The sequence below is a fragment of the Anabrus simplex genome, chromosome 1 (genome assembly GCF_040414725.1).
Source record: "Anabrus simplex isolate iqAnaSimp1 chromosome 1, ASM4041472v1, whole genome shotgun sequence".
Taxonomy (NCBI): Eukaryota; Metazoa; Arthropoda; class Insecta; order Orthoptera; family Tettigoniidae; genus Anabrus; species Anabrus simplex.
Window position 1 is genome coordinate 699,605,941 of NC_090265.1, and position 22,869 is coordinate 699,628,809.

The following is a 22,869-nucleotide window of genomic DNA, read 5'->3' on the forward strand; positions in this document are numbered from 1 at the left end:
GCCCCAAATTACAATTCCTGAGCCCTCAGCTCACAACCACAAATTACCAAAGGGCAGAAAACCCCTAATTGCATGGAGCGTTTGCTCCCACCACGTAATATCAACCCTCCTAGAGGCACCTTTTAAAATACCAGAAAGAGCTGACCCGCTCTCAATAGTTCAAGCCTATCAGAAGGCCATACACAAACTTTACTCTTGAATGCCCTTAAGGCATACTTATAAATAAAGAGGGGTAACTAGTACCCAACCTACGAGGCCTGAATAGCAAATAAAAGGTTAATTAAATGGCCCAAATACAAAGATGAATGGAGGCAAGAATTTGCACTCCTACACTAAAGCTTGTTAAAACCTATGTGGCGCTAGGCCGATAATACAGGGGCTAATCCCAATATATGGAGGTGACTAGTCTGCAAAATAAATTTAACACTTTAAGAAGGAAGAGAAAAATGGTTACGAAAACGTACTCACCTCAAATTCCAAAAATGATGGGGAGCTCGAGAGGGTAAAGCACTCTCTATCCCCGAATTAAAGTTCAAGAAAAATGAAGTTTACCAGGAAAAGGGTTTACATGTTTTATAATTTACATATTAAAGGTTTCGAACCTTTCCCGGGAGTTAAACTGCTGAGCTAGCGAGGAAAAAAGATGTTAAAGGGCCATTACCTTGTTGAAGAGCTGCTGCTTGAAGAAAGAGGCGCTTCCCGCCCCCTGCTACATATTCACACACTGAGTTAGATGTTATACGAGTGGCCCGGAGACAAGAAAATCAGCAGTTTTATACCCTCGTGGAAAATTCGAGACCTTTCAGGAATGAGTAGACACACCCATTCAATTTTTATTGGTTGACTAGGAGTTACACATGGAAATTCGAAGAAGAAAGCTATGATTGGAGGAAAATTAATTACAGAAATTACTGATTGGCTAAATTCAAAACAGGCCGAAAGAAAAATTAATATTGCCAACCCACAAAAGACAGAACAAACTTTAGTAAAGACAAAACTTATGAATACAACATTTCCCCAAAAAGGTTCATTCCTTTACACCAGAGTGCGTTATCATAGTTTTTGGTAGAGACATCTGTTAGAGAATGTCCACACTTCTTGATCAATGAAAAACAGAAGCAAATCGAAAACTCACAGTGACATCTTCTGATAACCAGTAGAGTTAGTTCAGTTGTTAAAGTTCAGAGCTTCTCCTGTAGAGGAGTTTCAATTGGCGCGAGATTTGAACTTGCGTCGTAGAGGTGTACCGCCCGGTACAATAATAATAATAATAATAATAATAATAATAATAATAATAATAATAATAATAATAATAATAATTGAAAACAAACAGAAACTTTATTATAAAGTAATATTCGTTTGAAATTGACATCAAGTTAACTGAAAATTAATTTAAATAACACGAAGCATATTCATAGGACTTCATTCGCGTTTACCTCAAAATAAAATATAAACAGAAATGACGTGCAATATGCCAACAACCAAAACAATCCTGAACATAGCTTTTACTTAGTGTGAGTAGTTTATTGGTCATTGTTAATGTGGTGGAATGGAATTACTTTGAATGAAAAGAAGAGCATCAGCATTGTCGTGCGTTGATAATGAAGCCCGCTGAACTGCAATTTATCTCTGAAGCTGAACATGATACTTGCATACATATTACTTTCTTAGCGATCTGGTGAAATTTTGGATAGTTTTGTCCATTTGTTCTCCAATAGGATGCTATATCTATCTTCTTGCCTTCCACAATCGTCTGTTGGAATAGGAGCATCATGAACGTCAGTCCACGAAGAACATTTCATTATTTTGGCAGGTTGTGGCATAGTCGTGGAGTCTGATGAAATGGCGTATGGCTTTTAGTGCCGGGAGTGTCCGAGGACATGTTCGGCTCGCCAGATGCAGGTCTTTTGATTTGACTCCTGTAGGCGACCTGCGCGTCGTGATAAGGATGAAATGATGATGAAGACGACACATGCTCCCAGCCCCCGTGCCAGCGAAATTAACCAATTAAGGTTAAAATTCCCGACCCTGCCGGGAATCGAACCCGGGACCCCTGTGACCAAAGGCCAGCACGCTAACCATTTAGCCATGGAGCCGTACACGGAAACATTAGATTACTCGTCATTCAAGCACACCTCGTTCATCGTAAGTTTTTTATCTAATCATAAAAAAGACAAAATCAGTCCGACTCCTTTAATCTACACTAATATAATAAAGAGAGAGCGCGAATTTTGTTAGTTTGTGTATATCTGGAGGGTAATCTCAGAAACTACTGGACCGATTCTCAAAATCCTTTTACTAATCTATATGTACATTGTCCCTGAGGGACATGGGATGAATTTTATTTTCAAAACAATTCGAGGTGGGGACGACAGGGAAGGCATAAAAATAATAGGCTAATATAGGCGAAATATCGAATTTGTCGTGCAAGGACAACACTAAGCTCATTTTAAGCCCCTTGACCCAAAGAACAAATCTCGGTAAGCCCTATGGGCACGAAAACTATGTTTTACGGCCCTGAAACCGACCGTTATTGAGATATTGGCACCACACTACCCCTGCTGTCGGAGTCGGATAAGGAAATGAACTGCCGCAACCATGGCAACGCCAGCTCCAGGCTTCTACAGCAGCGCGATTATGTGTGTACGTTTGGGCATAGCTGCCAACCAAAATTTGTATATATAATCCCTGAGCATATCTACAATATATCTCCAAAAATTAACATGTTACAGATGTGAAGTGGTATTTATAATCTCTTTTAAACTTAAAGAGACATGTCTCTCTTTTTTGTTTTTGGAAGATCCACGTAGGAGGGGGTGGAGGAAGGGCTGATGAAGGGGTTGAATTCTTTTTTTTATGCGGATACTTATATCTCAAAACCTGAAGATGTTACAGATGTGGAAATACGTATTTGTAATCTCGTTTAAAAATAAAGAAAACCGGGCGAGTTGGCCGTGCGCGTAGAGGCGCGCGGCTGTGAGCTTGCATCCGGGAGATAGTAGGTTCGAATCCCACTATCGGCAGGCCTGAAGATGGTTTTCCGTGGTTTCCCATTTTCACACCAGGCAAATGCTGGGGCTGTACCTTAATTAAGGCCACGGCCGCTTCCTTCCAACTCCTAGGCCTTTCCTATCCCATCGTCGCCATAAGACCTATCTGTGTCGGTGCGACGTAAAGCCCCTAGCAAAAAAATAAAGAAACATTTTTTTTTTTTTTTACTTGAGAGAAGACGTTCTCACGTGTACAGTTCTATGTCGCATGGTCATCTCAGTCCCAAAAGGCAATACGACAAACTTTTTTTACAAAGAGTTTCTGGGGTAAATGAAACTCAATTTCTCCAGTGAGGTTTTATACTTCAGGGATTTTCTGATAATATCTTAGTACAGTACCGAGGAACGATTACTTTTATCAAATTACGAAATCCACGCGAGAAGTCGCGAGTAACTGCTAGTGTGTACATAAAGTTCACCGTAGATCGTACAGCACACAAAATTAACGTCTTTCCCATCACCGTCAACTGCAGGCTTGAATACCAACCACATACGACTTTTAAGTTTAGGATCCGGTTCAGAAGTCTTGTATTGTGCGGTTTTTAGTTCGTTTGTTGCTTCTTTTTTACTTCACGATTTTTTGCCACGGTTTCTTTTCTTTTGGAATTACAGTCCACATTCGTTTCCGATAACAGGATAGACGGAGAAGTCAAACTGAAAACCACAGCAAATTTGATCGGCTCCACTCGACCGTATTGCAACGCACTCCGGTGACACGCAGTACACTGTACACATTGAAGCAGTCAGCCCATAGAACTACCACAGCTCTGTCCTTGGCTCACCGCGTACGAATGACAGAGCGCTGGCCTAGACCGGCCCGTGCGATGACGTCACGGGCTTCGTTTGTTCGAGCCTTTCAAAGCCTATTGCAGTGTACTGCTGAAGCAGCTCATGGACTGGGCCTTGCTGGAGGACTCTGGTAGACGCACAATCATCGCGGTCAGTGTGGGTGTTGCAATGTGTCATTGATGCATAGGCCTATATATATATATATATATACCGAGCTCGATAGCTGCAGTCGCTTAAGTGCGGCCAGTATCCAGTATTCGGGAGATAGTAGGTTCGAACCCCACTGTCGGCAGCCCTGAAAATGGTTTTCCGTGGTTTCCCATTTTCACACCAGGCAAATGCTGGGGCTGTACTTTAATTAAGGCCACGGCCGCTTCCTTCCCACACCTAGCCCTTCCTTGTCCCATCGTCGCCATAAGACCTATCTGTGTCGGTGCGACGTAAAGCAACTAGCAAAAATAATATATATATGTGTGTGTGTGTGTGTGTGTGTGTGTGTGAAAAGCTCAGTTAACTATCGTTTTTAAAGTAATATTTTGTATAGAACTGTGAAATGCATTAACCATGTTGTGCTTATAGATATTTTAAAAGTCATTTTAAAGTGTGCTTGTTTGCTTCCGTCTGTGCAAGTTACCGGTACCTAATTTTCTTGTAGAACGGAAAATTCAGATTTTACCCCGAAATATTCAGCTGTTATGTACCATTTTGTCAATTTCGGCAAGGTGGTTTGCAGCTTGAAGGGATACGATTCCATGAAATACCATCTAGAAGGGAATTAAGAGAATAGAGGCTGTCGGGTATATATAGGCAAGGACGTAATAAAGGTAGTAGTTAGATATCCTCAGATTACTGTCGCAGCTGTAGCCTTTACACCTTATTTCAGAAGGTGATCTACGTCGTGGAGGATAAAGGATTGCTTATGATAAGAATTCTGACGGAAAATCACAAAATAAATGTCTTCATGTTTACACATTTTGAGCAACCTCAAATATCCAAATGATAATGTCTCAATCCATCTAGAAACAGAAAATGAAGTCTTCATTTGCGGGTACTGGGTTCGTGTTGTTGAAGAGAGGATGGAGTGTGATATTTGCGTCAGCAATATCTCACTGCCTAGAGCTTCGACACCACTAAATGTAACTGATTATGTATCTGGACAGAGGACTTCGATACCCAAAACCTTGATTTGTTGCTCTGATGAAGCATCTGTAGGAGTTTCTGAAGCTGCTGTGCCCTACTATCGGAAGTCCTGCAAAGTTACGACCGTGACTTGCTACTTCTTCCCTTTCAGAGTATGTTCTGTTACAGTGTGAGGTCAAAGAATATGAACAAACTGTTTGCGATATTATAGTAACCATGTTGTTAAGAGCTCTATTAACTGATATTGCTTTGGCAAGAACACAAAATGTTAGCCGCCCGGTGTATCACTCCAAGCCTTCGTCCAGGAAAGTCTTTTAATCACTTTTTTTCTATTTTCGAGTCCCGCCCTTGCGTGACGTCAAATTTTACCTATATCATTATTCTTTGCCTTGACTATCTATTATTTAGAAGAGAATCTTGGATATTTTTATTCTGTGGATTATTTTCTTGGGCTGACAAGTTATATTTCGGTGTGACCCGTTTTCAGTTCCTACAGTTCACGTATCTCGGGAGTTTGAGATATTACGAAAGTAGACTGAGAGTTTCTCCATAAATATCTATGTTTATGGCGAATGAGTTTGTAACTTCTATCCCATCAGTTTTATGTGAGATATGTCATTCGGTAAACACATGAGATTGAACTATGGATGACAATGGAATGTCGTAATCGGTATTGTAATATGAGAAAAGAGTAAGTACTTTAATAAGACACGAGTAGTTTAACTTCGAACTGTTACCTGCTTGCCCCGATTGAACTATTCATCGAACCTATAAGGCATCAGCACTCGTTCAGTGAGCGTTTTTTAAAAATTCTCTGCTGTGATATTACTGATCGCATTGTTCACTGCGATCCCTCCGTTTAAGTATTTATTTACTTATTAGGATGATAGGGAGGGCTGTAAGTGTGAATTCCCTAAATACAGATTCACTAGATTCCAGCCAGACCTGTGTATATAAAGATGAAGGCCTAATCAGGGTTGGATGAATTAGAGAAATACACCGAGAGGCAAAGTTAAACCCCAATATCTGAGAACATACAAACCGTGTTCGCTTAAAAAGAACTGATTTATGAAACCTCCCAAAGTATATCGACAGAGCAAAGACAGAGCGGCAAAGAGCAGCGCTAAGTCCCATGGGGCAGAAGATCGGATCTGGGTACCCCTTCAGGTACTTGTAGTATGTAAACATCTTAACATGAGAACATTACACATTGAATACAACATGGGCAAGAGGAACCGTCGAATTCCCCCTGTGGGTGAGGTCGGTAGAATAACACACACGTTTCCCCTGCCAGTGGTAAGAAGCGACTAAAAGGGGGCGTAGGGTCTCTGAATTTTAGGCCCCAGGGGCTCTGAAATTTGGAGCGCGAGTTGACGACCACGAGGCCCTTAGCCGAGTTCTGGCATTGCTTCCATTTACTTGTCCCAGGCTCCTCACTTGCATCTATCCTATCGAACCTCACTTGGTCAACTCTTGTTCTTTTCCGACCCCGACGCTATTAGGTTTGCGAGGGCTAGGGATCTTTCATTTTCACGCCCTTCGTGGCCCTTGTCTTCCTTTGGCCGATACCATCATTTTTCGAAGTGTCGGACCCCTTCCATATCTTTTCTCTGATTAGTGTTATATAAAGGATGGTTGCCTAGTTGTACTTCCTCTTAAAACAATAATCACCACCACCACCTCTTAAAGCAATAATCACCACCACCACCTTAGTTGAGTCCCGTCATTGATTCCTATTTCTTGTGCCAGGCTCTTTACTTTCACCTATTTTATCCGACCCCCTGCCCCAGGGGCTCTGAACTTTGGAGCGTGGGTTGGCGACCACGGGGCCCTTAGCTGAGTCCTGACATTGCTTCCACTTACTTGTGCCAGGCTCCTCACTTTCATCTGTCCTATACGACCTCCCTTGGTCAACTCTTGTTCTTTTCAGACACCGACGTCCCCCTGTGGGTGGGGGCTGTAGAATAACACCTACGGTATCCCCTGCCTGTCGTAAGAGGCGACTAAAAGGGGCCCCAGGGGCTCTGAACATTGGAGCGTGGGTTGGCGACCACGGGGCCCTCAGCTGAGTCCTGGCATTGCTTCCACTTACTTGTGCCAGGCTCCTCACTTTCATCTATCCTGTCTGACCTCTCTTGGTCAACTCTTGTTCTTTTCCGACCCCTACGCTATTAGGTTTGCGAGGGCTAGGGAGTCTTTCATTTTCACGCCCTTCGTGGCCCTTGTCTTTCTTTGATCGATATCTTCATTTTTCGAAGTGTCGGATCCCTTCCATTTTTCCCTCTGATTAGAGTTATATAGAGGATAGTTGCCCAGTTGTACTTCCTCTTAAAACAATAATCACCACCACCACCACCTCAGGAGTTCCCCTGTGGGTGGGGGCGGTAGAATAACACCCACGGTATCCCCTGCCTGTCGTAAGAGGCGACTAAAAGGGGCCTCAGGGGCTCTGAACTTTGGAGCGTGGGTTGGCGACCACGGGGCCCTAAGCTGAGTCCTGGCATTGCTTCCACTTACTTGTGCCAGACTCCTCACTTTCATCTATCCTATCCGACCTCTCTTGGTCAACTCTTGTTCTTTTCCGACCCCGACGCTATTAGGTTTGCGAGGGCTAGGGAGTCTTTCATCTTCACGCCCTTCGTGGCCCTTGTCTTCCTTTGGCCGATATCTTCATTTTTCGAAGTGTCGGATCCCTTCCATTTTTCCTTCTGATTAGTGTTATATAGAGGATGGTTGCCTAGTTGTACTTCCTCTTAAAACAATAATCACCACCACCACCACCTCAGACACCGACGCTATTAGGTTTACGAGGACTAGGGAGTCTTTCATTTTCATCCCCCTGTGGGTGGGGGCGGTAGAATAACACCCACGGTATCCCCTGCCTGTCGTAAGAGGCGACTAAAAGGGGCTCCAGGGGCTCTGAACTATGGAGCGTGGGTTGGCGACCACGGGGCCCTCAGCTGAGTCCTGGCATTGCTTCCACTTACTTGTGCCAGGCTCCTCACTTTCATCTATCCTATCCGACCTCTCTTGGTCAACTCTTGTTCTTTTCAGACCCCGACGCTATTAGGTTTGCGAGGGCTAGGGAGTCCTTAATTTTCACGCCCTTCGTGGCCCTTGTCTTCCTTTGGCCGATATCTTCATTTTTCGAAGTGTCGGACCCCTTCCATTTCTTCTCTCTGATTAGTGTTAAATAGAGGATGGTTGCCTAGTTGTACTTCCTCTTAAAACAATAATCACCACCACCACCACCACCTCTTTCATTTTCACGCCCTTCGTGGCCCTTGTCTTCCTTTGGCCGATAACTTCATTTTTTGAATTGTCGGTCCCTTCCATTTTCTCCTCTGATTACTCTTATATAGAGGATAGTTGCCTAGTTGTACTTCCTCTTAAAACAATAATCACCACCACCACCACTCCGAACCCCCTTGGTCTAAACCCCTGTGGGTGGGGGCGGTAGAATAACACCCACGGTATACCCTGCCTGTCGTAAGAGGCGACTCAAAGGGGCCCCAGGGGCTTTGAACTTTGGAGCGTGGGTTGGCGACCACGGGGCCCTCAGCTGAGTCCTGGCATTGCTTCCACTTACTTGTGCCAGGCTCCTCACGTTCATCTATCCCATCCGACCTCCCTTGGTCAACTCTTGTTCTTTTCCGACCCCGATGCTATTAGGTTTGCGAGGGCTAGGGAGTCTTTCCTATTCACGCCCTTCGTGGCCCTTGCCTTCCTTTGGCCGATATCTTCATTTTTCGAAGTGTCGGACCCCTTCCATTTTTTCTCTCTGATTAGTGTTATATAGAGGATGGTTGCCCAGTTGTACTTCCTCTTAAAACAATAATCACCAACACCACCACCTTTGGCCGATACCTTCATTTATCGAAGTGTCGGATCCCTTCCATTTTTTCCCTCTGAATAGTGTTATATAGAGGATGGTTGCCTAGTTGTACTTCCTCTTAAAACAATAATCACCACCACCACCACCTCAGGGGCTCTGAACTTTGGAGCGTGGCTTGGCGACCACGGGGCCCTTAGCTGAGTCCTGGCATTGCTTCCACTTGTGCCAGGCTCCTCACTTTCATCTATCCTATCCGACCTGTCTCGGTCAACTCTTGTTCTTTTCCGACCCCGACGCTATTAGGTTTGGGAGGGCTAGGGAGTCTTTCATTTTCACGCCCTTCGTGGCCCTTGTCTTCCTTTGGCCGATATCTTCATTTTTCGAAGTGTCGGATCCCCTCCATTTTTCCTTCTGATTAGTGTTATATAGAGAATGGTTGCCTAGTTGTACTTCCTCTTAAAACAATAATCACCACCACCACCTAGTTGTACTTCCTCTTAAAACAATAATCACCACCACCACTACTCTTAAAACAATAATCACCACCACCACCACCGTCAAGACTATCTCTCTATATAGGTTGCCTGGCCAGGCTTCTGGAAGGATGATGCCCCAGGGGCTCTGAACTTTGGAGCGTAGAACCCCTGTGGGTGGGGACGGTAGAATAACACCCACGGTATCCCCTGCCTGTCGTAAGAGGCGACTAAAAGGGGCCCCAGGTGCTGGCCCCAGGGGCTCTAAACTTTGGAGCGTGGGTTGGCGACCACGGGGCCCTCAGCTGAGTCCTGGCATTGCTTCCACTTACTTGTGCCAGGCTCCTCACTTTCATCTATCCTATCCGACCTCCCTTGGTCAACTCTTGTTCTTTTCCGACCCCCATGCTATTAGGTTTGCGAGGGCTAGGGAGTCATTCATTTTCACGCCCTTCGTGGCCCTTGTCTTCCTTTGGCTGATATCTTCATTTTTCGAAGTGTCGGACCCCTTCCATTTTTTCTCTCTGATTAGTGTTATATAGAGGATGGTTGCCTAGTTGTACTTCCTCTTAAAACAATAATCACCACCACCCCGACGGTATTACGTATGGAGGCCTAGGGAGTTTTTAATTTTCATGCCTTTCGTGGCCCTTGTCTTCCTTTGGCCGATATCTTCATTTCTCGAAGTGTCGGACCCCTTCCATTTTTTCTCTCTGATTAGTGTTATATAGAGGATGGTTGCCCAGTTGTACTTCCTCTTAAAACAATAATCACCACCACCTCAGGGGCTCTGAATTTTGGAGCGTGGGTTGGCGACCATGGGGCCCTCAGCTGAGTCATGGCATTGCTTCCGCTTACTTGTGCCAGGCTCCTCACTTTCATCCCCCAGGGGCTCTGAAATTTGGAGCGTGGGTTGGCGACCACGGGGCCCTCAGCTGAGTCCTGGCATTGCTTCCACTTACTTGTGCCAGGCTCCTCACTTTCATCTATCCTATCCGACCTCCCTTGGTCAACTCTTGTTCTTTTCCGACCCCGACGCTATTAGGTTTGCGAGGGCTAGGGAGTCTTTCATTTTCACGCCCTTTGTGGCCCTTGTCTTCCTTTGGCCGATATCTTCATTTTTCGAAGGGTCGGTCCCTTCCATATTTTCTCTCTGATTAGTGTTGTAACCCATTGGTCAGTGCAACCTATCCCGATGCCTCAATCTATGTTGCTGCGCCACGATAGGCGACCGATTAATGCAACCAACGGGTTAAACATTCTTTGCCCGATACCTCCATTCTCTAACTCGACGCTTGGCAGCCTAGTTTGACGAGATGGAGTCGGTCAGCGGATACCTCAGGGTTTAATTATGGCTAGTAGGACCTGTAATCCTACTGTAGAATTCGCTTAACGTGGATCCCTGAGAAAACCGACCCACGGATGTCACCCATCGTTATTTACAACATTATAATAATCACCGCCAACTACCTTATTAGAGTTTTGACCTCGAGAAACTTGCCATGGTAAAATGAATACTTAATTATACGATTCCTTACTTCACTATAAATTAACTTACAATCTAGATCCTAATTAAAGAACTCATGACACCAGCAATTGTAGAAAAACAACCAAATATTTATTAATAAAATACTAAATTACTAATTTCCATATTATGTAACGCAGTATTCAAATTGACTGATAATATGTATGAAAATATGTATGAGTCAGCGCTGGCTCGTATGATAAATAAAAAATAATATTCAGTATTTAAATTAATGAAATGATCAGTTCCTTTGTGAAGTTGAAATTCAAAAATTACACATTTACAACAGATCACTGGACCTTATCTGAGTTCCACTTCGCATTTTAAATATAAGTAAAACATCGACACAATGAACTCGTTCCGAAAGTTCACTTTCTTTAGTCTTATTTAAGCACTTTCACCTGGATACAATATCCAGCCGCAATGAATCTCTAATACACTGATAAGTCAAGTGTAAATAAATTGGAATTCGTTTAAGTAGCTCTAATGGAATTATAGGAAATCGAAAATAAATCTGAATATTTTAAATTAAATTTTAATAAAATCCGAAGTCATGATTTTGTTGCACTGCTCTCGTTGTGCGTTGAAACTACATATGAACTAAGGCATTCCTTCCTAGTGCCTGTTAAATTCGGCTCCTACTCTTGCCTTTCCCTAGTTGAAGTTCGTAAATAAAAATGTACGTTCAAACGGAGAATATTAACTGATCTAGCTATCTATCTAACTTCAGCATAATCTTTGGCTGTCCCACACATGCCCTTGTCGGTTCTATGTCCCATTAAATAGTTATATTTCAATAACATTCAACCACAATGCAAGCTACACTATTCTCTTGCAAATAACATGGAAGCGCTTAACTGCGAGGTTTGGCAAACATCATCTTATATATATATCGGTGTCGTAATGCTTTTGGTTATCTACAGCTATTCAAAGTCGAAGTATTCTAATATTCATTATAAAACATCTACACTGAAATGCAATTACGTCACGAGCATACATCTATAGTAATACATGCAGTTCGTACCTTGGCTTAAGTAGCTCCTGCGGTGTGGGCACTCTTACGCAAATAAAACATATACTTCACTAGTAGTGTGGCACAACTTAACTTGCAGGTACACGATGGTCCTGCATCGCGTAACAAACATCTCAAATCACTATCCATAACTCGTAACTTTCCTCAATTATCACCCCCTGTGGGTGGGGGCGGTAGAATAACACCCACGGTATCCTCTGCCTGTCGTAAGAGGCGACTAAAAGGGGCCCCAGGGGCTCTGAACTTTGGAGCGTGGATTGGCGACCACGGGCCCCTTAGCTGAGTCCTGGCATTGCTTCCACTTACTTGTGCCAGGCTCCTCACTTTCATCTATCCTATCCGACCTCTCTTGGTCAACTCTTGTTCTTTTCCGACCCCGACGCTATTAGGTTTGCGCGGGCTAGGGAGTCTTTCATTTTCATGCCCTTCGTGGCCCTTGTCTTCCTTTGGCCGATATCTTCATTTTTCGAAGTGTCGGACCCCTTCCATTTTTCACTCTGATTAGTGTTATATAGAGGATGGTTGTCTAGTTGTACTTCCTCTTAAAACAATAATCACCACCACCACCTTCCATTTTTCCCTCTGATTAGTGTTATATAGAGGATGGTTGCCTAGTTGTACTTCCTCTTAAAACAATAATCACCACCACCATCACCACCACTTAATATAAAAAATTTGAACTTATTAAAATTTCTACGTCGTTTACAGGCTAGGAGTTAGAATCCCCCTGTGGGTGGGGGCGGTAGAATAACACCCACGGTATCCCCTGCCTGTCGTAAGAGGCGACTAAAAGGGGCCCCAGGGACTTCCCCCTGTGGGTGGGGGCGGTAGAATAACACCCACGGTATTTCCTGCCTGTCGTAAGAGGCGACTAAAAGGGGCCTCAGGGGCTCTGAACTGCGGGGCGTGGGTTGGCAACCACGGGGCCCTCAGCTGAGTCCTGGCATTGCTTCCACTTACTTGTGCCAAGCTCCTTACTTTCATCTATCCTATCCGACCTCCCTTGGTCAACTCTTGTTCTTTTCCGACCCCGACGCTATTAGGTTTGCGAGGGCTAGGGAGTCTTTCATTTTCACGCCCTTCGTGGCCCTTGTCTTTCTTTGGCCGATATCTTCATTTTTCGAAGTGCCGGATCCCTTCCATTTTTCCCTCTGATTAGTGTTATATAGAGGATGGTTGCCTAGTTGTACTTCCTCTTAAAACAATAATCACCACCACCACCACCACCCCAGGGACTCTAAACTTTGGAGCGTGGGTTGGCGACCACGGGGTCCTCAGCTGGGTCCTGGCATTGCTTCCACTTACTTGTGCCAGGCTCCTCACTTTCATCTATCCTATCCGACCTCCCTTGGTCAACTCTTGTTCTTTTCCGACCCCGACGCTATTAGGTTTGCGAAGGCTAGGGAGTCTTTCATTTTCACGCCCCATCGTGCCCCTTTTCTTTCTATGACCGATATCTTCATTTTTCGAAGTGTCGGATCCCTTCTATTTTTCCCTCTGATTAGTGTTATATAGAGGATGGTTGCCTAGTTGTACTTCCTCTTAAAACAATAATCACCACCACCACCACTAGGAGTTAGAACTTTGCCAAATCTTAATTTTGTAGGGCACTGCATCACGGTTTCCGCTATTTTGTTTGGGGGGAGGGTGGCTGAGTATTTTGATTGGGTGGTGCAGGGGTAAATATGAGGAATTGGAATGTTTTGGAATTTTTCCTTGGCTTAATAGCCAATTTCTATCAGACTGCCTAATTTCAACTTCCTAGTTCATCTGGAAGGGCCTAACATGAAATTTGAGTCCGATATTTTTATTGGGCGAGGAGGGGGCTAAATATAAAAAATGTGAATTTTTTGGATTTTTTACTTCGGTTGGAGCCTAATAGCTATCACATTGCCTAATCTAAAGTTCCTAGCTCATCTGGAAGTGTCTAACCCGAAATTTGAGTCGAATATTTTGATTCGGTGGGGGGGGGATAAATATTAAAAATTTGACCTATTTGGAATGATTCCTTTGGTTACAGCCTAATAGGTATCAGATTGCCGGCTTGAAGGGTCTAACACGAAATATGAGTCCGATAATTTGATTGAGCGGAGGGGGGGCTATATATGAAAAAATCGAACTTTCCGGAATTTTTCCTTTTGTTACAGCCCCAGGGACTCTAAACTTTGGAGCGTGGGTTGGCGACCACGGGGTCCTCAGCTGGGTCCTGGCATTGCTTCCACTTACTTGTGCCAGGCTCCTCACTTTCATCTATCCTATCCGACCTCCCTTGGTCAACTCTTGTTCTTTTCCGACCCCGACTCTATTAGGTTTGCGAGGGCTAGGGAGTCTTTCATTTTCACGCCCTTCGTGGCCCTTGTCTTTCTTTGGCCGATACCTTCATATTTCGAAGTTTCGGACCCCTTCCATTTTTTTTCTGATTAGTGTTATGTAGAGGATGGTTACCCAGTTGTACTTCCTCTTAAAACAATAATCACCACCACCACCTAATAGGTATCAGATTTCCGGCTAGAAGGGTCTAACACGAATTTTGAGTCCGATAATTTGATTGGGTGGAAGGGTGTAACACGAAATTTGAGTCCGATATTTTTATTCGGTGCGGGGGGCTATTATGAAAAATTTGAACTTTTTGGAATTTTTCCTTGGGTTATAGAATAATAGCTATCAGATTGCAGAATTTCAAATTCCTAGCTCATCTGGAAGGGTTTAACCCGAAATTTGAGTCCTATATATTGATTCGGTGGGAGGGGGTTAATTATGAAAAATTTGAGCTTTATGGAATTTTACCTGCCTAATAGGTATCAGATTGCCGAATTTCAAGTTCCTAGCTTATCTCGATGGATCAACCTCATAATTTTAGTCCGATATTTTGATTGGGTGGAGGGGGGCTAAATAGGAAAAGTTTCAGCTTTTTCCATTTTTTCGTGGGGTTACAGCCTGATAGGTATCAGACTGCCGAATTTCAAGTTCCTAGCTCATCTGGAAGGATCTACCACGAAATTTTAGTCCGATATCTTGATTGGGTGGAGGGGGGCTAAACAGGAAAAGTTTCAGCTTTTTCCATTTTTCCTGGGGTTACAGCCGAATAGCTATCAGATTACCGAATTTCAAGGTCCTAGCCCATCTGGAAGGGTGTAAACCGAAATTTGAGTTTTATATATTGATACGGTGGGAGGGGGTTAATAATGAAAAATATGACCTTTTTGGATTTTTTCCTGGGGTTACAGCCTAATAACTATCAGAATGCCGAATTTCAAGTTCCTAGCTCATATGGAAGAATCTACCCCGAAATTTTAGTCCGATATTTTGATTGGGTGGAGGGGGGGCTAAATAGGAAAAGTTTGAGAGTTTTGCATTTTTTCCTGGGGTTACAGCCGAATAGCTATCAGATTTCCGAATTTCAAGTTCCTAGTCCATCTGGAAGGGTCTAACACGAAATTTGTTTGATTGGGCGGAAGGGGGGCTAAATATGAAAAATTTGAACTTTTTGCAATTTTTCCTTGGGTTGCAGCATAAAAGCTATCAGACCGCCGAATTCCAAGTTCCTAGCTCACATGGAAGTGGGCAAACATTAATGTCAGTTAGTCAGTCAGTCAGTCAGTCAGTCAGTCAGTTAGCCTTGCGGCTTTATATATATAAGATAGCATAGATCCAGACAATGTGCAGGCTACACAGTGCAGACTTCCATTTGAAAATTTATTGCGGGCAAACGATAAGTCGTATCGAGATACGGATTGCGCCATCAGACGTGTCTTTTAGTCACCTACAGTACTGTCTGAGGCATTTTCTCGTATCTCGAATATTTATGCCATTGAAAGGGGTGAACGTTTCGATCCATATCAAATTTCGTCCGCTTAACACCAGCTGAAAAATAATTTCGCCAACTTAGCAGACAGCTAGAGTCTTGAAACTTGGCAGACAGATCGACGATGAAACGACCTATAGTTTTGGTTATTTGAGGTTTTGCCGTATCTCAAATGGCTTCACCATAAATTGGTTAAGTATCATAAATTAGGCTGAAATTTCAATAGTGTTTCTGCATGTACCCTCCGATTTCCCATACTTGCCCCAGGGGCTCTGAACTTTGGAGTGTGGGTTGGCGACCATGGGCCCTCAGCTGAGTCCTGGCATTGCTTCCACTTACTTGTGCCAGGCTCCTCACTTTCATCTATCCTATCCGACCTCCCTTGGTCACCTCTTGTTCTTTTCCGACCCCGATGCTATTAGGTTTGCGAGGGCTAGGGAGTCTTTCATTTTCACGCCCTTCGTGGCCCTTGTCTTTCTTTGACCGACACCTTCATTTTTCGAAGTTTCGGATCCCTTCCATTTTTCCCTCTGATTAGTGTTTAATAGAGGATGGTTGCCTAGTTGTACTTCCTCTTAAAACAATAATCACCACCACCACCACCTCATCTTCTGGCGATGTATCGAAGGCAAGCGTGGTGGTCTGTCATTTTGAGCGTAGCCTCTCCCCATCAGAGGATGGTTGCCTAGTTGTACTTCCTCTTAAAACAATAATCACCACCACCACTCTCCCCACCAGAGGCTACAGCTGATCCAGTATGTGTCTACCTTAAGGTGCCTCATCTTCTGGTGATGTATCAAAGGTAAACCTGACAGTCTGTCGCTTTGAAAGTAGCCTCTCCCCATCAGAGACTACAGGTGGTCCACTGTGTGTCCACCACACGGTGCCTCATTTTCTGGTGATATATCGGAGGTCAGCCTGGCTGACCCGCACCAGATGCCGATATCTTCATTTTTCGAAGTTTTGGACCCATCCATTTTTCTCTCTGATTAGAGTTATACAGAGGATGGTTGCCTAGTTGTACTTCCTCTTAAAACAATAATCACCACCACCACCACGGGGCCCTTAGCTGAATTCTGACATTGCTTCCACTTACTTGTGTCAGGCTCCTCACTTTCATCTATCCTATCTGATCTCCCTTGGTCAACTCTTGTTCTTTTCCGACCCCGACGCTATTAGGTTTGCGAGGGCTAGGGAGTCTTTCATTTTCACGCCCTTCGTGGCCCTTGTCTTTCTTTGGCCGATATCTTCATTTTCGAAGTGTCGGATCCCTTCCATTTTTTCCGTCTGATTAGTGTTATATAGAGGATGGTTGCCTAGTTGTACTTCCTCTTAAAACAATAACCACCACCACCACCTCACTATACAGGCCTAGATTCGACATATCGTAATCGGTGCTTGATAATGAATTTCTGTTTCCTGTTTCCATGAAATAACGCGTATATTATCAAATTAAAATATCATAGAAGCAAATGTACACATTTATAAAACCAGCAAATATTCGAAACTTGTCAGTATATCACATTACCTGCAGATTAATTTACTATTACAGACCTCTTTAATTAAATTCAGCTAGCAAAGCGATATTGATAGTCATCATCAGAAATATGTAATACCAGTTAAAAAGTCCCAAATACCACGAATAGTATACTGGGATAGCCCCCAAAAACCACCACACTTTCCCAACTCGCCCAGAATATGAGGACTCTCACCGAGCATTTTTTAGAAGACGCTCCACAACTAGACGATTCGGGCGGCGAAATGGAGGAACCGGAGCAACCATGGCCCTTTCGCAACCTCCGTCCCAACACTTACAGCAAGGGCCTCGAGACTCCACCCGACCAGAAAGTGTACCAGATTGCGACCGCATTGGAGGCCATGCTTCACACGCTACCAGCGGGCCGGGATCATCACGATGTCACCACGATCTTATGGTTCCTCTCCGCATGGTATGTCCTCGACCCGGCCCAGCGCAAGTATGCCTTCAATCGGGCCAATCTGCTCTACATTGCCCTATCACGGGGCTGGAATTCTGCAATTCAGGTCGACCAAGCGACAGGCGACGAAGTCGCAATGCTCCCGGCAGGATTCCAGTTCCAACCCCCGTCCGTCAGAGCGGTCAGCCGCCCCGTGCCAACCAGAGGAAGAGGGCGCGGCACTCGCCGCGGACGAGGTCAACAAGCAGCAGCTCAACCAGCTCCTGCTCAACAGTGATGGCGGTTACACCGCCCAGCTCCTACGCAGCCCTTCCTCCAGCGTCCAGGAGCCCTCTCCGAGGACCCAGCGATTACGACAGGCAGCATCCAGTCCAGCAACTCAAGCGGATGAGGACGTTGCGCCGAAGCCCGAGGCGCAAGAAACCACCAGACCGTTTCCAGTAACTTATATTTGTCTTTATGTCCTTATTCTTGTCATTAGTATGCTTGTGTTTGTAGCCTTTGTACTATTTGTCAATAGAATTTGTAACCCCATCACTGATGTATAATTTTAAGTAAAGCACGGTGGCACTCACTCCCTCAGAGGGGTGCCACGGTTCTAGCCTCTTGCCCTGCACGGCTGCGCCAGTGCTGATTGTCTCTATACACGTGCAAGCCACTCGGCTATAAAAGCACAGGAGGCAGTTGGCTCTGGGCAGTCGTTCAGCGGGGCAGGAGGCAGAACCAACTAACCGATATCTTCATTTTTCGAAGTGTCGGATCCCTTCTATTTTTCCCTCTGATTAGTGTTATATAGAGGATGGTTGCGTAGTTGTACTTCCTCTTAAAACAATAATCACCACCACCACCACCTCAGGGGCTCTGAAGTTTGGAGCGTGGGTTGGCGACCACGGGGCCCTTAGCTGAGTCCTGGCATTGCTTCCACTTACTTGTGCCAGGCTCCTCACTTTCATCTATCCTATCCGACCTCCCTTGGTCAACTCTTGTTCTCCTCCGACTCCAACGCTATTAGGTTTGCGAGGGCTAGGGAGTCTTTCATTTTCACGCCCTTCGTGGCCCTTGTCTTCCTTTGGCCGATATCTTCATTTTTCGAAGTGTCGGACCCCTTCCATATTTTCCGTCCGATTAGTGTTATATAGAGGATGGTTGCCTAGTTGTACATCCTCTTAAAACAATAATCAATACCACCAAAACCACCTGAGTCCTGGCATTTCTTCCACTTAGTCGTGCCAGGCTCCTCACTTTCATCTATCCTATCCGACCTCCCTTGGTCAACTCTTGTTCTTTTCCGACCCCGACACTATTAGGTTTGCGAGGGCTAGGGAGTTTTTCATCTTCACGCCCTTCGTGGCCCTTGTCTTCCTTTGGCCGATATCTTCATTCTTCGAAATGTCGGATCCCTTCCATTCTTCTCTCTGATTAGTGTTATATAGAGGATGGTTGCCCAGTTGTACTTCCTCTCAAAACAATAATCACCACCACCACCACCACCTTGTCTTCCTTTGGCCAATATCTTCATTTTTTGAAGTGTCGGATCCCTTCCATTTTTTCTCTCTGATTAGTGTTATATAGAGGATGGTTGCCTAGATGTACTTCCTCTTAAAACAATAATCACCACCACTGGGGGCGGTAGAACAACACCCACGGTATCCCCTGCCTGTCGTAAGAGGCGACTAAAAGGGGCCCCAGGGGTTCTGAACTTTGGAGCGTGGGTTGGCGACCATGGGGCCCTCAGCTGAGTCCTGGCATTGCTTCCAATTACTTGTGCCAGGCTCCTCTTGGTCAACTCTTGTTCTTTTCCGACCCCGACGCTATTAGGTTTGCGAGGGCTAGGAGGTCTTTCATTTTCACGCCCTTCGTGGCCCTTGTCTCCCTTCCCCCTGTGGGTGTGGGCGGTAGAATAACACACACGGTATCCCCTGCCTGTCGTAAGAGGCGACTAAAAGGGGCCCCAGGGGCTCTGAACTTTGGAGCGTGGGCTGGCGACCACGGGCCCCTCAGCTGAGTCCCGGCATTGCTTCCACTTACTTGTGCCAGGCTCCTCACTTTCATCTATCCTATCCGATCTACCTTGCTCAACTCTTGTTCTTTTCCGACCCCGACGCTATTAGGTTTGCGAGGGCTAGGGAGTCTTTCATTTTCACGCCCTTCGTGGCCCTTGTCTTCCTTTGGCCGATATCCTCATTTTTCGAAGTGTCGGACCTCTTCCAATTTTCCGTCTGATTAATGTTATATAGAGGATGGTTGCCTAGTTGTACTTCCTCTTAAAACAATAATCACCACCACCACCTCAGCGTCGAAGCCCCCCTGTGGGTGGGGGTGGTAGAATAACACCCACGGTATCCCCTGCCTGTCGTAAGAGGCGACTAAAAGGGGCCCCAGGGTCTTTGAACTTGGGAGCGTGGGTTTGCGCCCACGGAGCCCTTAGCTGAGTACTGGCATTGCTTCCACTTACTAGTGTCAGGCTCCTCACCTTCATCTATCCTATCCGACTTCCCTTGGTCAACTCTTGTTCTTTTCTGACCCCGACGCTATTAGGTTTGCGAGGGCTAGGGAGTCTTTCTTTTCACGCCCTTCATGGCCCTTGTCTTCCTTTGGCCGATATCTTCATTTTTCGAAGGGTCGGTCCCTTCCATATTTTCTCTCTGGTTGGTGTTATATAGAGTATGGTTGCCTAGTTTTACTTCCTCTTAAAACAATAATCACCACCACCATCACCACCTCAGCGTCGAAGATAAGGATGAAAGCACCCGTATCGAGTAGCTTATCACCCACACGCCTCATCAACCTCTTCACGTCGGTTACACCCCGACGTGCTAGGTACCGGATCATTGTATCATCGGAAGACTTAACCAAATCCCTTTGGAATATAACTCCCTTGCAAGAGTTAAGGGTTTGGTGCTTCTCGATTTTCACCTCTACCTTACCGAAACACTTGGCTTTAAGTAGCCGTCTGGACTGTTCAGCCGTAGATGTCTTCATAAGTACGGATCCATCTCGGAGCTTGCGCATCTCGTCGACTTCACCAGCAACAATTTCTTCAATTGAATTACTTATCATAAAAGGACATTCGTCAAGGAAACTTTTACCATCGACCCTGGAAGCAACCAGGAATCGAGGAAGACGATCGTCACTCATGTAGTCTACAGGAACTGGAGTATACCGCTTACGTTTTTTACCAATATTTGACGCTGTTTTTTGAAGGGTGCCACCCTTTGTAAAAGAAGGAAGAGAAAGAGGTTCCGTCTTTTGTCCCACGAGTACTCACGGAAATATGAGGTCGACCTCCGGCAGAGCCAAGGAGATTTACCGGAGGCAAGGCTATATACTCCAGAGGGCGCCCGGTATCTGGAGGGGGTCGCTTGGAACTACTTTCCCAGTAGCCATGCATCACCTCGCCACGACCCGAAACTTGTAATTGGGGGAGGATAAAACCTCCAAAATAACCAATTTTCTTTTTTTTTCCTTTTTCTTTCTTTTTTTAACCTAATCAACCCGAGGCAGAGAGGGTGGCCAGACAGGAAGAGGAATGAAATTAAAGATGGTGAGAATAGAAGGGTAGAAATAGTGATGAAGAATGAAGAGCACAGACACCTCTCAAGCAACTCGGGGGGCACCTTGTTAGTCTGGCACTACACCGAGGCCTATCCAGCATGGGTAACCCTGAGCTGGCACAACCCTCGGGATCAACAAGCACACAAGCCCCCAAACCGACTTCAAGGTAATGGTGTCCCTAGAGGGGTCTCCCCCTGTGGGTGGGCTCGGTAGAATAACACACACGGTTTCCCCTGCCTGTCGTAAGTGGCGACTAAAAGGGGCCCCAGGGGCTCTGAACGTTCGAGCGTGGATTGGCGTCCACGGGGCACTTAGCTGAGTCCTGGCATTGCTTCCACTTACTTGTGCCAGGCTCCTCACTTTCATGTATCCTATCCGACCTCTCTTGGTCAACTCTTGTTCTTTTCTGACCCCGACGCTATTAGGTTTGCGAGGGCTAGGGAGTCTTTCTTTTCACGCCCTTCATGGCCCTTGTCTTCCTTTGGCCGATATCTTCATTTTTCGAAGGGTCGGTCCCTTCCATATTTTCTCTCTGGTTGGTGTTATATAGAGTATGGTTGCCTAGTTTTACTTCCTCTTAAAACAATAATCACCACCACCATCACCACCTCAGCGTCGAAGATAAGGATGAAAGCACCCGTATCAAGTAGCTTATCACCCACACGCCTCATCAACCTCTTCACGTCGGTTACACCCCGACGTGCTAGGTACCGGATCATTGTATCATCGGAAGACTTAACCAAATCCCTTTGGAATATAACTCCCTTGCAGGAGTTAAGGGTTTGGTGCTTCTCGATTTTCACCTCTACCTTACCGAAACACTTGGCTTTAAGTAGCCGTCTGGACTGTTCAGCCGTAGATGTCTTGATAAGTACGGATCCATCTCGGAGCTTGCGCATCTCGTCGACTTCACCAGCAACAATTTCTTCAATTGAATTACTTATCATAAAAGGACATTCGTCAAGGAAACTTTTACCATCGACCCTGGAAGCAACCAGGAATCGAGGAAGACGATCGTCACTCATGTAGTCTACAGGAACTGGAGTATACCGCTTACGTTTTTTACCAATATTTGACGCTGTTTTTTGAAGGGTGCCACCCTTTGTAAAAGAAGGAAGAGAAAGAGGTTCCGTCTTTTGTCCCACGAGTACTCACGGAAATATGAGGTCGACCTCCGGCAGAGCCAAGGAGATTTACCGGAGGCAAGGCTATATACTCCAGAGGGCGCCCGGTATCTGGAGGGGGTCGCTTGGAACTACTTTCCCAGTAGCCATGCATCACCTCGCCACGACCCGAAACTTGTAATTGGGGGAGGATAAAACCTCCAAAATAACCAATTTTCTTTTTTTTTCCTTTTTCTTTCTTTTTTTAACCTAATCAACCCGAGGCAGAGAGGGTGGCCAGACAGGAAGAGGAATGAAATTAAAGATGGTGAGAATAGAAGGGTAGAAATAGTGATGAAGAATGAAGAGCACAGACACCTCTCAAGCAACTCGGGGGGCACCTTGTTAGTCTGGCACTACACCGAGGCCTATCCAGCATGGGTAACCCTGAGCTGGCACAACCCTCGGGATCAACAAGCACACAAGCCCCCAAACCGACTTCAAGGTAATGGTGTCCCTAGAGGGGTCTCCCCCTGTGGGTGGGCTCGGTAGAATAACACACACGGTTTCCCCTGCCTGTCGTAAGTGGCGACTAAAAGGGGCCCCAGGGGCTCTGAACGTTCG